Raw genomic sequence first — 12046 nt, 5'->3', positions numbered from 1 at the left:
CTGGAGCTGTGTTTTGATTGTTTCAGAGAGCACTAGCCCAATGAGAATTTTTCCGGGGAAAAGGTTTCAGGATCATCCAAGTCTGGGCAGTGCTATTTATTCCACGTCTCTCTCAGACAGGACCTCTACCTAGGAATATTAGTGCACTAAAGGCTCTGAGAAGTCTTGCAGCACTAAAATATGTTTTCTCCTTTTTAGCCTAGGGTTTCACAAACTTATTTGATTGTACCTTTTCCTCTAGTAATACCTTATTATACCCCAAGAAACGAGTACTCTAAAGAACACACGTCAGGGAGTTCCCGCTATGGCACAACAGGATCCCTGTTGTCTCTGCAGCGTTGGGATGCAGGGTCAATGCAGAGACATGCAGAAAAATGTTGCCAGAGTCATTACACTAAGCATTTTCAATGCATTGCATATAATTATCTTCCCCTTTGTACAGATGGGGAAATTGGAGTTTGAGGAAATGAGTGATTGGCTCAAGGTCACACACAATTTGTGAAGAAGCTGAGACTTAATCTTAGACCATCTGTTTCTGAAGTCTGAATTCTTAACCACTGGGCTGGGCAGCTTATCCCACCTCATTATCAGCTCATCATTTCCCTGTCTGCATTCTTTTCCAGAGCATTTTAAGATTTGTTTTTTGTTTGTTTGTTTGTTTTCTTTCTTTTCATTTCCTTAATAATCCCATTTCATGGTAGTAAAATGAAATCTGGGTCATTGACACTTGCTGCAATTTCAATACCTCCCCTGCTCTTCCCCCTAATCTGCTCTCACTGAAACAACAGCATCTTGTTTCTCACAAATGACACAGTGCAGGTGGCCTCTTACTTCCCTTATTGTCCTGTAACTCTTCTGGTTGCAAAACAGTGCTGGTGGGCTGCACAGGCGATTTGCATTGCAGGGGCATCTCCTTTCCCATCTCTTCATAAACTACTTCCCTTTCTACTGACACATCTCAGAGACCTTTTCCAAGACCACCTTGTGCCCCAGAAATGTGATGAATTGGAGGAGGCTAGGCGACCTCCTCTCTGACAGCCATTCTCATCTGTTCACTGGAGGTCTCCAGTGGTTTCATGATCTTGAACTTCCCCCGCCCCTTAGAGACCTTCCTCTAGTGAACAATGGTGTTCAGAGAGGTTATTGATTCATTTGGCACTCTGGTGACATGGGAAAACTGATTTGTTTTCAAAACAAATGTTGTGTAGGATGAAGAGTTTGAGGGAATTTAGAGAAAGTTAGGAAAAAAGTAGCAATGTATGTACGTTATCTATTGCCATGTAACAAATCACCCCAAAACTTTGTGGCTCAAATCAACAATGATTTACTCTTCCTCATAATTCTGCAGGTTGGCTAGGCCGTTCCTCTGCTGGTTTAGCCTGTGCTCACTCATGTGGCTGCATTCAGGGGGATGGCTGGATGGCCCTACTCGCTGTTAGGTTTGTCAAGGGAGGAATGTGCAAGACTAAGTCAGTAAAGCAAGAGAGATTTATGAGGGCATCCAAAATGGATGGGCCGAGCTCTGGATGGCTCCAGCAGCCACTGCTAGGAGATGTTAAGCTTATAAAGGATCTGTGGTGGGATTTGTGGCAGGAAAAATTAAGAAGTAGGGGGGAGTTCCTGTTGTGGCGCAGCAGAAACGTGACTAGTATCCATGAGGATGTGGGTTCAATCCCTGACCTCCCTCATTGGGTCAGAGATCTGGTGTTTCCATGAGCTGTGGTATAGACTGCAGATGCAGCCTGGATGCTGTGTTGCTGTGGCTGTGGCTGGTAGCTATAGCTCTGATTTGACCCCTAGCCTGGGAACTTCCATATGCCATACATGCAGCCCTAAAAAGCAAAAAAGAAGAAGAAGGAGAGGGAAGATTATACAATTCAGGGGAGAGGTAGGGGGGTTGAGTCCCGTGACAGACGGAAGTAAATCCTTACAGGTGGTTAATCTATGCAGGCTGTTGTTTTCCAGGCCATTGCTTCTCACTGCCCAGCTTGAGCATCTACATTCTGGGAGAGAGTGTAAATCTTGTGCCGGGCCACAGCAGATCTCCAAGGTGAATAGCTTCATGGCGAGGCAGAGGGGGTGGGTGGGTGGGTATCATTCTGTCACCATCATCCTGGGAAGCTATCACTCATGAGTCTGATATTTCCTGCTCCTCTCAGTTCTCCGTGTAACTTTTCATCCTTTAGCATTAGGTATCATCAGACTTCCCTCCCATGGTAGCCTCAGAACAGCCTTCCAATAGGGCAGAGGAGGGAGCTAAAAGCCTAAATAGGTTTAGATTTTAGAACTCGTGTAGTACCATTTCCAGCACATTCTATAGAGCAAGGAAGTCATGAGTCCAGCCCAGATTCAAGGGAGCAGAGAAGTGGACTCCACCCCCTGATGGGTGGAGCAACATAGTCACATTGCAAAGGGATGTATGCATTGGGGTGGGAGGAACTGGTGGCTGCTAAACCATCTACACAGCCTGCATGGTCTCTCCTGGGACTTTGCTCAGTAAGACAGCACATAAGGCAGCACCAGACTGAGGAAGGCAGATGGACAGACATACGGCATATCTAGGGTTATAATCATAAGTGCTTTTTTTCTAAACACATCCAGATTTCACAGCTGCTACTTGGTGAGGTCTTATTAGATAACAATTAAAGGAATTCCTGCTGTGGTGCAATGGGATCTGTGGCGTCTCTGGAGCCCTGGAACACAGGTTCAATCCTTGGCCCAACACAGTGGGTAAAGGATCCAGCATTGCTGCAGCTATGACATAGGCTGGAACTGTGGCTTGGATCTGGTCCCTGGCCCAGGAACTCCATATGCCATAGGGCAGCCAAAATAGAAAAGGAAAGAAGGAGGGAGGGAGGGAAGAAGAGAAGTAATAAAGGAAGAATACACAGCATGTGCAAAGGCACAGAATCATGAAAACCATAGTATTTTTGAAACAGGAAGGACATTCATTATGACTGCTGAGTATGTGCGTAGGAGGGATGGCAGTTTGCACTTACTGAACAGAAGATTTGCTTGGGAAAAATATTATCTAAGGGGAGGATCTCACACCTCCATAGGTGTTCTTCTAAGTAACAGCTGTGTCCATGTCACAAGAAGATTCTTTTTATCCCACCTGGATGATATTCAAACAAGAAGTCAGAATTTTAGATCTATTAAGGAGTTGATTTTCACTAGTTCTCAGTGGGTAGGGTTTAATTATCATATAAATCAGTACTATACTAGGTGGAATGTAAGAGTGGTTTGCATCATTTAAAAATACATTTTAGGGAGTTCCTGCCATGACACAGTGGGTTAAGAATCCAACTGCAGTGGCTCAGGTCACTACAGAGGTATGGGTTCAATCCCTGGTCCAGCCCAGGTCGCAGCTGGGGCTCAGATTCAATCCCTGGCCTGGGCGCGTCCATACACTATGGGTATGGCCACAAAAAAAAAAAAAAAAAAAAAAAAAAAAAAGAATTAAAAATAAATAAATAAATGTACATTTTAATCATCTTCAGAGATAAAACTCATTGACTATGATCTTTCCAAACCTTAGTAGCTCTTCGTTGAATTCAGGAAGGAGAAAATTCATGAATTTAAGGCAAACCATATTTTTCCTCCACAGATTATCAGAAAGAAAAATTTTCCTTGAGTCACAAAAAAGCCACTTTCTTTACGGAAACAGAATTATAACCAACCTAGCCTATTCCTCTGGACCTATCTTTCTCTATAAGGTGATACATCATGCTCCTGGTCCAAATGAAGGTGATAACCACAGTTGTAGAACTACTTCTAGTGCTAACTGGTATTAATTAACCACTAACTAGCTTTATGGACCATATGCTATATATAAGAGATAGGACTTGTTGCTTTACAGTGTTTATATACATTTTTTTCTTTTTATGGCCATACCTGCAGCGTATGGAAGGTCCTGGGCTAGGGGCTGAAAGTGAGGTGCAGCCACAGGCCTATGCTAGAGCCACAGCGACACTGGATCCAAGCTACATCTGGGACCTACGCTGCCGCTTTTGGCAATACCTGGTCCTTAAGGCACTGAGCAAGGTCAGGGATTGAATCCACATCCTCAGGGAGACAGCGTCAGGTTCTTAACCCACTGAGCCACAATGGGAACTCCCCAGTGTTTCTAATTCTCACAAGTCCACAAGGCAGAACTGATTGCTGCTCCCATTTTATTTAATTAATTAATTAATTTTTGGGCCACACCTGAGGCATATGGAAGTTCCCAGGCTAGGAGTCAAATTGGAGCAGAAGCTGCCAGGCTACGCCACAGCCACAGCAACAAGGGATCTGAGCTTCGTTGGTGAGCTACACAGCTCATGGCAATGCCAGATCTTTAACCCACTGAATGAGGCCAGGGATCAAACCCGAATCCTCATGGTTACTAGTTAGGTTCATTACCGCTGAGCCACGACAGGAACTCCACTACTCCCATTTTACAGCTAAGTAAAATGGGGCTCAAGATCACTTGATAGAGGCCTTAAAACTTGAGTTACTAGACCCCAAAGAATCACACTAGGCATTTCACCCTGTTTGATGAAATGAACAAAAGGTCTCGTCTGAGCTCCATCCCACCCCATTCAATAGATGAAGAAATCAAGGCCCAAAGAGGGTAGCAGCATCCCAGATCCAGGGCCCAGATCTCCTTTCTCTGGCTGTGACCTTGACCTTCCTGAACATCTCCCCCTCCCTCCACTGCTGAAGGTACTTCCATTCTGGGGCTGCCCAGTTGGGGTCCAAGGCCGCCATGAGCCTCCTACTCACTGTTCGTGTTTATGGCAAAAAGCAAGCCTGCCAGTACACACACATCTCTGGTTCCAAGCCCTAATTCCTTCCTGTTATGTTTTTTACCCCCTAAAGAAGTTTACCCTTAGTGAAGAACAGAAAGAGCCTTGTTGTACAGAGAGGCAAGCCATTGCCGAGAAGAGGGACTCAGGATGCCTATTATTCTAACCTGAAAGAGGGTGAGGGAAACTCTTTCTGAGTCCCTCCCACAAGCCAGATGCCGAAAGCATTTTCACAAAGTACCTCATCACGACCCAGTGATACTCAACAAACAGAGCTGAAAAAGTTACAGAGCTGGCCCCAGGCCCCATGGCTGGTCAGTGGCAAAGCAGGATGAGAACCTTGGTCTGTGCTTCCAAAGCCTCATGCTCGCAATTCTCCAGATTTCTCTCTGAAATCCCTTCTCCTCCCACCAATGGGCCCACCAGGCAACTAGGGACTAAATAAAATAACAGTCGTCAGTTTGTACTGGCCTCTGCTGTGTAATGAGGCGTTTAGGGAACGCAATTGCAATTTCATGAGTCAGATAGAAACAGGGGAATGGGAGCATTCGAGCTGGGGCTTCCTCCTGAGGCTGGGATAATGCCTTGCAGTGGCTTCTCTGCTGGAATTTCAGAGATTAAACATCCAAAAAAGACTTGGCCTGAAAAAGTGGGTACAGTCAGGAATAAGAATTCCGTGGACCCAAGCATGCAAAAAATAAAAAAATAAATAATAAACGCACTTGAAAGTGCAATTATAAAGACTGAGGACCATAAATAGAACTAGTTCCACTTGACACATGTATGGAAGCCTCGCTCCAAGCCAGTTCCCAGGATCAGGGAAGGGTCACTGAAACATGCAGGGTCACTGAGTTCCTGGCATCTGAATGTTGCTGTTATGGACTCTTCCCAAAATCCATCCATCAAAACAACTATTAGGGGCCTGGAGTGAGCAGAGCAGGCAAAGGTACAATGAAAAAGGAAACCCATGGGCATGGACAGGTCTTCCGCTCCTGCCAATTCTTGCTGGATGGTTTCTAACACATCTTCTCCCCTAAACTGTACATCCAGCCTGAGGAATGAAGATGGTTTCTTCCACTTTGCAGATGTGATAACTGAGTCTTAGGGAAAAGAATTCCTTATAATCATGCAGCTGGTAAGTGGCTGAGCTGGACTGGAACCCACATTTTGGACTCTATCTGGTTTTTCCCCAACACTGCCCCTCCTTGACAGGGAAAGGTTCCAAGTCAGGTGGAAGGGGACCCCTAAACCCTAACCCAGCCTTCCTGATGACCTCAGATGCCCCAGAGCCACAGCTTGTTTGGGGTGTTTTTCCAAATGTAATTATACCTGTCCTCAGAGGGGAAACTTGGCCAAACACGGTCTTCGGTGAGCTTCAGGTTCTGAACCCCACCAAGCACCTCTTTCTTCAGGGTCAGCTTTGTTAATCTGGACTGTCTCATGAACTGTTTTCAAGGCCACCACACTCCATGACCAACCACCTCTTCTTGGAGACTTTCCTACACTTCTTTCAAGCCTGATCAAGGACACTGTGTTAACCTCTGTTCAGCACTTCCCTGGGGACTGCCTGATTTATGATGCAGCTTCTCTAGAAATGGCCCCCAAACCTTGTTGTGGTGGGCCCACCACAAGGGTGGGCCTTCTGATTGGTCAAGAAGCAAATGCATGACCCAAATTGGGCCAATGAGAACATCACTACTGGCAATAGTAACATTTCTCCTAGGAAGCAGGAGGGAGGCTGGGGGTGCTTGGCAACATGGCTGTGGCAACAGCAACACTCTAGATAAAGTGCCATCGGCCACCTTAGCCGTTCCTCCCTCCCTCCTTCCCAAAGTCTTGTTGTTCAATGAAATACTCAACATCCATCCAATGTGTCTCCCTTCTGTTCAACATGACTTGGATAGACATCTGTTATCTATAACCAAAAGAAATTGCTCTATTTTTACTTACCTGTGTTCTTCTTGGTCTGCTCCCACTTGACTGAGATTCTCAAACATTGTAGCTTTGTCCTAAGTGTTTGGTCCAGAGAAAGAACTCAATCTGGGATGGCTGAACAAATGGCTGCCTCCTATCTCCACCTTCTTCCCTTTGGGTCATGTGCACACCTGCACATTCTTTTCTTCATCTGTTCTCCCTCGAGTCCTGTTATGAAAGAAACATTCAGTGCTGAGATCTTACTAGAACAATAAGGAAATCAAGGAAGCACCACACACTGCCTGCCCTTGGCTACCTGCAGTCCATTTGAACAGCACAGACATCAAACCCAGTAAGTTGCCCAAAAGTGCAAGAAAGAAAAAAAAATGAAAATGACGATACCTACTAGGTATTGGATGCCTACCACGTGCTATGTAAAGCACTTTTATAGGTCATCTTATTAAAACCTCACAACTATCTTGGAGGAAGACATGATTATATCTGAAACTTAATACTCAGAGAGTTTAAGTGACTTGCTCAGTATCATACAGGTAGTAAGTGCTGGGGCTGGGATTCAGCTGAAGCTCTGTTTCCAGATCTCATGGTATCTCTGAGCTGCTCCGTGTAATCCCAATGCTAAGAGGCTTAGCTAGGAGCAACTGATATGAGGCTGGGCCGATTGGGGATTTTAAGGAAGACTGCAGCCTGGGCAGAAGGTCCCTAAGTCAAGCTATGGAAGCATTGGACAGAGCGGGAGAGAGGAAGACAGCCGCTGAAGCAGATGGGATCAGCATATCAGGAGAGGTGTCTTCTTTGGGTCCTCGGGGCAGTCCACTGGGGAGCCAGTTCACTGAAGATGAGCCAATGTGTGGGGCCTCAAACATCCTTTACTTCCATTTTTTACCTCCCTTCCTATGTCAAACAAGGATGCCAAGGGACAAACAGAGAGAGGAGACTTTTCTCCAGGCACAAAGGGTGGGTCCAGATATCAACATCGCAGAACAAGTAAACATACAAAATTCTCTTACATCTGGTTAGGCCCACCCAAGAGATCAGTGGGAGGCCTTTAGACATATTTTGTATTGGTTCTGGAGCAATTCTATTTCTGTATTAGTCAGGTGTCTTTTGACAGAAATCCAACTCTAAGTGCCTTAAAAAAAAAAAAGGAATGTATTGACTCATGTAACAGAAAGGCCAGACATAATGCTATTTTAGGGGATGACTGCTTCCAAATATCATTGGACAATGTCCTTGGACAATGGGCTCTCTCTATTGCCTCATTCTGCATTCCTCTCTGTTGACTTTATTCAATCCCCAAAGGGTAGCAAGGCAACACCTAAGTTTATCTACTAGCTTGAAAATGCCAAGTAAAAAAAAAAAAAAAAAAAAAAAAGTGCCTCTTTCTAAATAGTTCTAGCAACACTCTTAGACTGGCTTTCATTGGCCAGGCTCACAATGTGCACTTACTGCAGATTCAATTACTACGGCATCCAGGGCCCTCATAGACCAGATCTGGGTTATGAATCCATTTTTGGAGCTATAGTTATAGACAAGCACTCTGTACTGACCACATGAAGTGACAGTGAGGGAAGGGATATTTTCTGGTTTCTCAAAAGAGTGTCAAGGTATTCTTATCAGGGTTACCGACCAGGGTTCTTAGCCTTCCCAAGCAATAGAAATTGATAAGAGGCCAGACGAGAAGTTTAGGCAAAGCTTCACTGGGGCTCCTGCAGTAGCAGGAGGTAATGAAAACAAGCAAAAATTTCCCTTGCTCACTCCCCAAGGTGGAGCGAGCTTGTTCCTTATATGGGGTGAGGGTAGGGGTGGTTCTAGGGGTTGGACAGAGGGGTGTCTTAGGTAGTTTGCCCATCTCCTTGATGGTGTGGTGTGCAGGGTGCATGGGAAATACCTTGCTTTTGCTTCCAGCACCCTTATTCTTCTCCTAGCACCCTGTTTTTGCTCTTCAGAAATGGCAGTTGGGATTTTGATCTTTTTGAATCTTGTTCACAATTTGCTCCAACTGCACATGCACACAGCTATTTTTAGTCCCCTTTAGTTTCTTTGTATTTTGTTGCTCCAGGAGACATTTGGAGTCCCCGTGCAAGCACTGCAGCAGAGGGTCCCAGGTCCCAGATCCCAGCCTATCTCACCAGGATACAGAAGAATAAATTTATTGGGAGGCAAAACAATGGCTGGGCAAACCAGTGTTATCGAAGCCCTTTGAGAAACATTCATTCATTTATTCCTTTGCAATGTATGCACTGCATAGAAGACACTGTGCTGGAGATGAAAAGAAATGAGATAAATATCTGTTATCAGACTAGCAAAAAGTACTTCTGCTATTCTTTACAGTTTAAAGGGTACTTTCCCCTTCATTGCCGTATTTAATCTCCATCTTAACTCTTTCTAGGGTCAACTGCCCCAGTTTAAAATTGAGAAAACTGAGTTTCAAAGAGGTTAAGTCATGAGAGTCTCAGTTTCCTTGGTGTGGCAGATTGGAATACTGGACCCCACTCTTCTACTCTTCCCTGTAACAGGATTAAGGACCCACGTCCTTTGTCACACAACTTTGCAGGTCTCTGGATAGACTGAGCGACCTGTTGATCCTCCACCAATAGAGTGAGAACAGATGCGATGTCAGACATCTCAAGCAAGGCTCAAAATGTGCTTGAAGGTTTCACTTGGCTTCCTGTGCTCTGCTGGGAGAAAAGCATGCCCCATGGAACCATGGCTTCTCCAACCTGGGTCTCAAGTTAAGGAGACCCATGAAAAAGACCTGAACCCAACTCGCTGCTGGGAACCAAGTCTAGCTGAGGTTATCAGAAACCACAGCCAACTCATAGATCTGAGGCCACAAGAGAACATGTGTTGTTGTGAGTCAATGAGATTTGAGGGATACTTGTTACACAGCAAATGCTGATTAACAGACCTAACTACTATGCTAAGAATCAGGAATTTAGACATTCATCTAAAATGACAGCAGAAAGCACAAAGCAAAGGCCTTGAATGCCAGTGACTAATTTGGACTTCACCCTGAAAACAGTTGGAACTCCTGAAAGGAATGACCTAATTAGGTGTGTGTGTTAGTGTGCTAGCTCTAGGGCTTTAAGGAGTGAGACTGTGAAGAGGGCATTCAGGGAAAAGGTAGGATCTGAGCTCCAGGGAAGCAGTAATCAGGGATGTGACTATGGCAGCCCAGATGTACATGCAGCTTTCTGTCCAGCTGTTCAACTCAGTTAAAAATTATTAAATCAACAAGACCAGGTTAATCTGTTACAGTATCTGCTAAACAGAGGCTTCATGAGTAACACTGACAACAGCAGACTTTTCTCCCTTTGTTATCTCCTTTCTGATTAGAATACCTTTGATTGTAATTGCTGAACATAATTTGGGGTCATGTTTTATCCGTACGGTAGATATTGGTTCTGACTTCTAACAAAGTACTGGCCAGGCAAAGCCATTCCATTTGTGTTCTTTTGTGTGCAACAAAACTACCCTTCACATTAAGAAGTTGGCATTGGAGTCTCTACTGTGCACATTTTAAAGATAAATATCCATGCTTTTTAAAAAATTTAACGAATTTTAGAACCAAGGTTAACTTCTGAAGATAAACGTTTAGGGAGAACTTTTCAGTAGGGAGTTTAAGATGCCATGTATTTTGAGCACTTGCTCTGTGTCATCTCTCTGTTTTTACTTAGTTATTCCTAATTCTTGTGATAATCATGCCCTTTATCAAATGAGGACACTGAGACTTGGAGAGGGAAAGGGACTGGGGACTAAAAAAGAGAAGCATTAAGAAGTGTTAATGTGATGAGCTTCTTGTCAGGGCTTCTTCCAAAAGATTATTTTATTTATTTATTTTTTAAAAGCTCAGCTTCTCTGAGCCTCAGTTTCCTCTTTCACTGAAGGGTACAAAAGTGACTAATACTCTGGGGTTGCCATAAAAATGAAATATGTAGTGGGCATTTGCCATACTTGCTGCTTTTCTAGCACCTTGGAATTTTTTTTTTTTTATGGTTAGAAAATGCCCTTGTCATCTGAATCTTGAGTCCCTCTACAACCCAACTTACTTTTAAATAGCTTCGTTGAGATATAATTTACACACCATAAAATTCACACAATTTAAGTTAAAACTCAGCGGACTTTAGAAAATTTACAGAGGTGTGCAGCCCTCACCACTATCCATTTTTAGAACATTTCCGTCATTCCAGAAAGATCACTTATACAAATTTGTGCTCAAGCCTCACTCTAGACCCAGGAAACTACTGACCTTCTTTCTGTCTCTAGATTTCCCTTTTCTAGACATTTCATAGGAATGAAATCATACAGTCTGTGATTTTTTTTTTCCTTGATTCTTTCATTTGGCATAATGTCTTGGAGATTTATCTATGTGCCTTTTTATTGCTGAATAGTATTCTGTTTATGAAGAACCCACATTTTATTTACCCATCACTGGTTGATGAACATTTGGATTATTTCGAGTTTGGGGCTATTATGGAAAATGCTTCTATTAACATTTGCATACGTGTCTTTGTGTGGAGATATGCTTTCATTTATCCAACTAGATTTTCTAGCCTCCTTTGTGGTGCAAGCATGTAACAAATGCTCCAGAACCCTAGCCATAGACTGCTACTGATTCCTAGGGCAACTCTATCAGATTGATCCCACTGCGATCTCTAGAGCTAAGTCACACCAACTTCCAACAGTTATGTCACTTTAATAGTTCCCATTTATTGAGCCATGTGCCCAGCACTCTACTAAGCACTCCATATACATCTTTGCACTTAATCCTCAAATCTATTCTCCAGGGTAGGGACTATCACTATACACATTTTACAGATGAGCACACTGAGGCACAAAGAGGTTAAGGGACTAACACACTGGGAAACCTCAGAACCAAAATTTGATGCAGGCAGCCTGATATCAGAGACTGTGCACTAAAATCTCTCTCTCCAAGTTCTGAGAAGCGGCTGAATTTATCTCCTGAACTTGGTCCTAATCATGCATTTCCAGCGTAAAGAGCCACATTGTACTCTCCCTCTGATGATAAGCAGCTCAGCATGGTTTCACTAGTATGTGCAATGGAGCAATAGCAGAAAGAGCATCTGCTGGGTCTCAGGATGCTAACATCCTCCACCATCAGAGTAGTCCTCTGTGGCCGCAGAGTTGACTGGCAGCCATGGTCCTATGTAAGCATCTAGTGCACAAAGAAGGGTCTTCTGCATTCCCCTGACAGATAGGGAAACAGAGACATGGAGAGGGGTAGTCACTTGCCCACGTTTGCAAAGAAAGGAGTCCCTGAAGCCAGGACCCCATCCCCAGTGGGCCAGCAGCTAATCTGAGCC

At 44.2% G+C, this 12046-nt stretch overlaps 1 protein-coding gene across 1 annotated transcript in view; it reads right to left on the bottom strand.

The window, feature by feature from the left end:
- Window positions 1–12046, bottom strand: part of DRD1 (dopamine receptor D1) — a 600123-nt gene that overhangs the window by 348743 nt on the left and 239334 nt on the right. The window contains exon 3 of the mRNA XM_085001471.1: window positions 6738–6929. The gene's annotated coding sequence lies outside the window, so the exon portion shown is untranslated. The remainder of the gene's footprint in view (window positions 1–6737; window positions 6930–12046) is intronic.

Source organism: Sus scrofa, chromosome 16 (genome assembly GCF_054392235.1).
Source record: "Sus scrofa isolate SSC_HxYL_T2T_F1_AM1 chromosome 16, Sscrofa_HxYL_maternal_Yorkshire_Landrace_v2.0, whole genome shotgun sequence".
Taxonomy (NCBI): Eukaryota; Metazoa; Chordata; class Mammalia; order Artiodactyla; family Suidae; genus Sus; species Sus scrofa.
The sequence above is the reverse complement of the archived record's forward strand: the minus strand, read 5'-3'. Positions and strand labels throughout refer to the sequence as shown.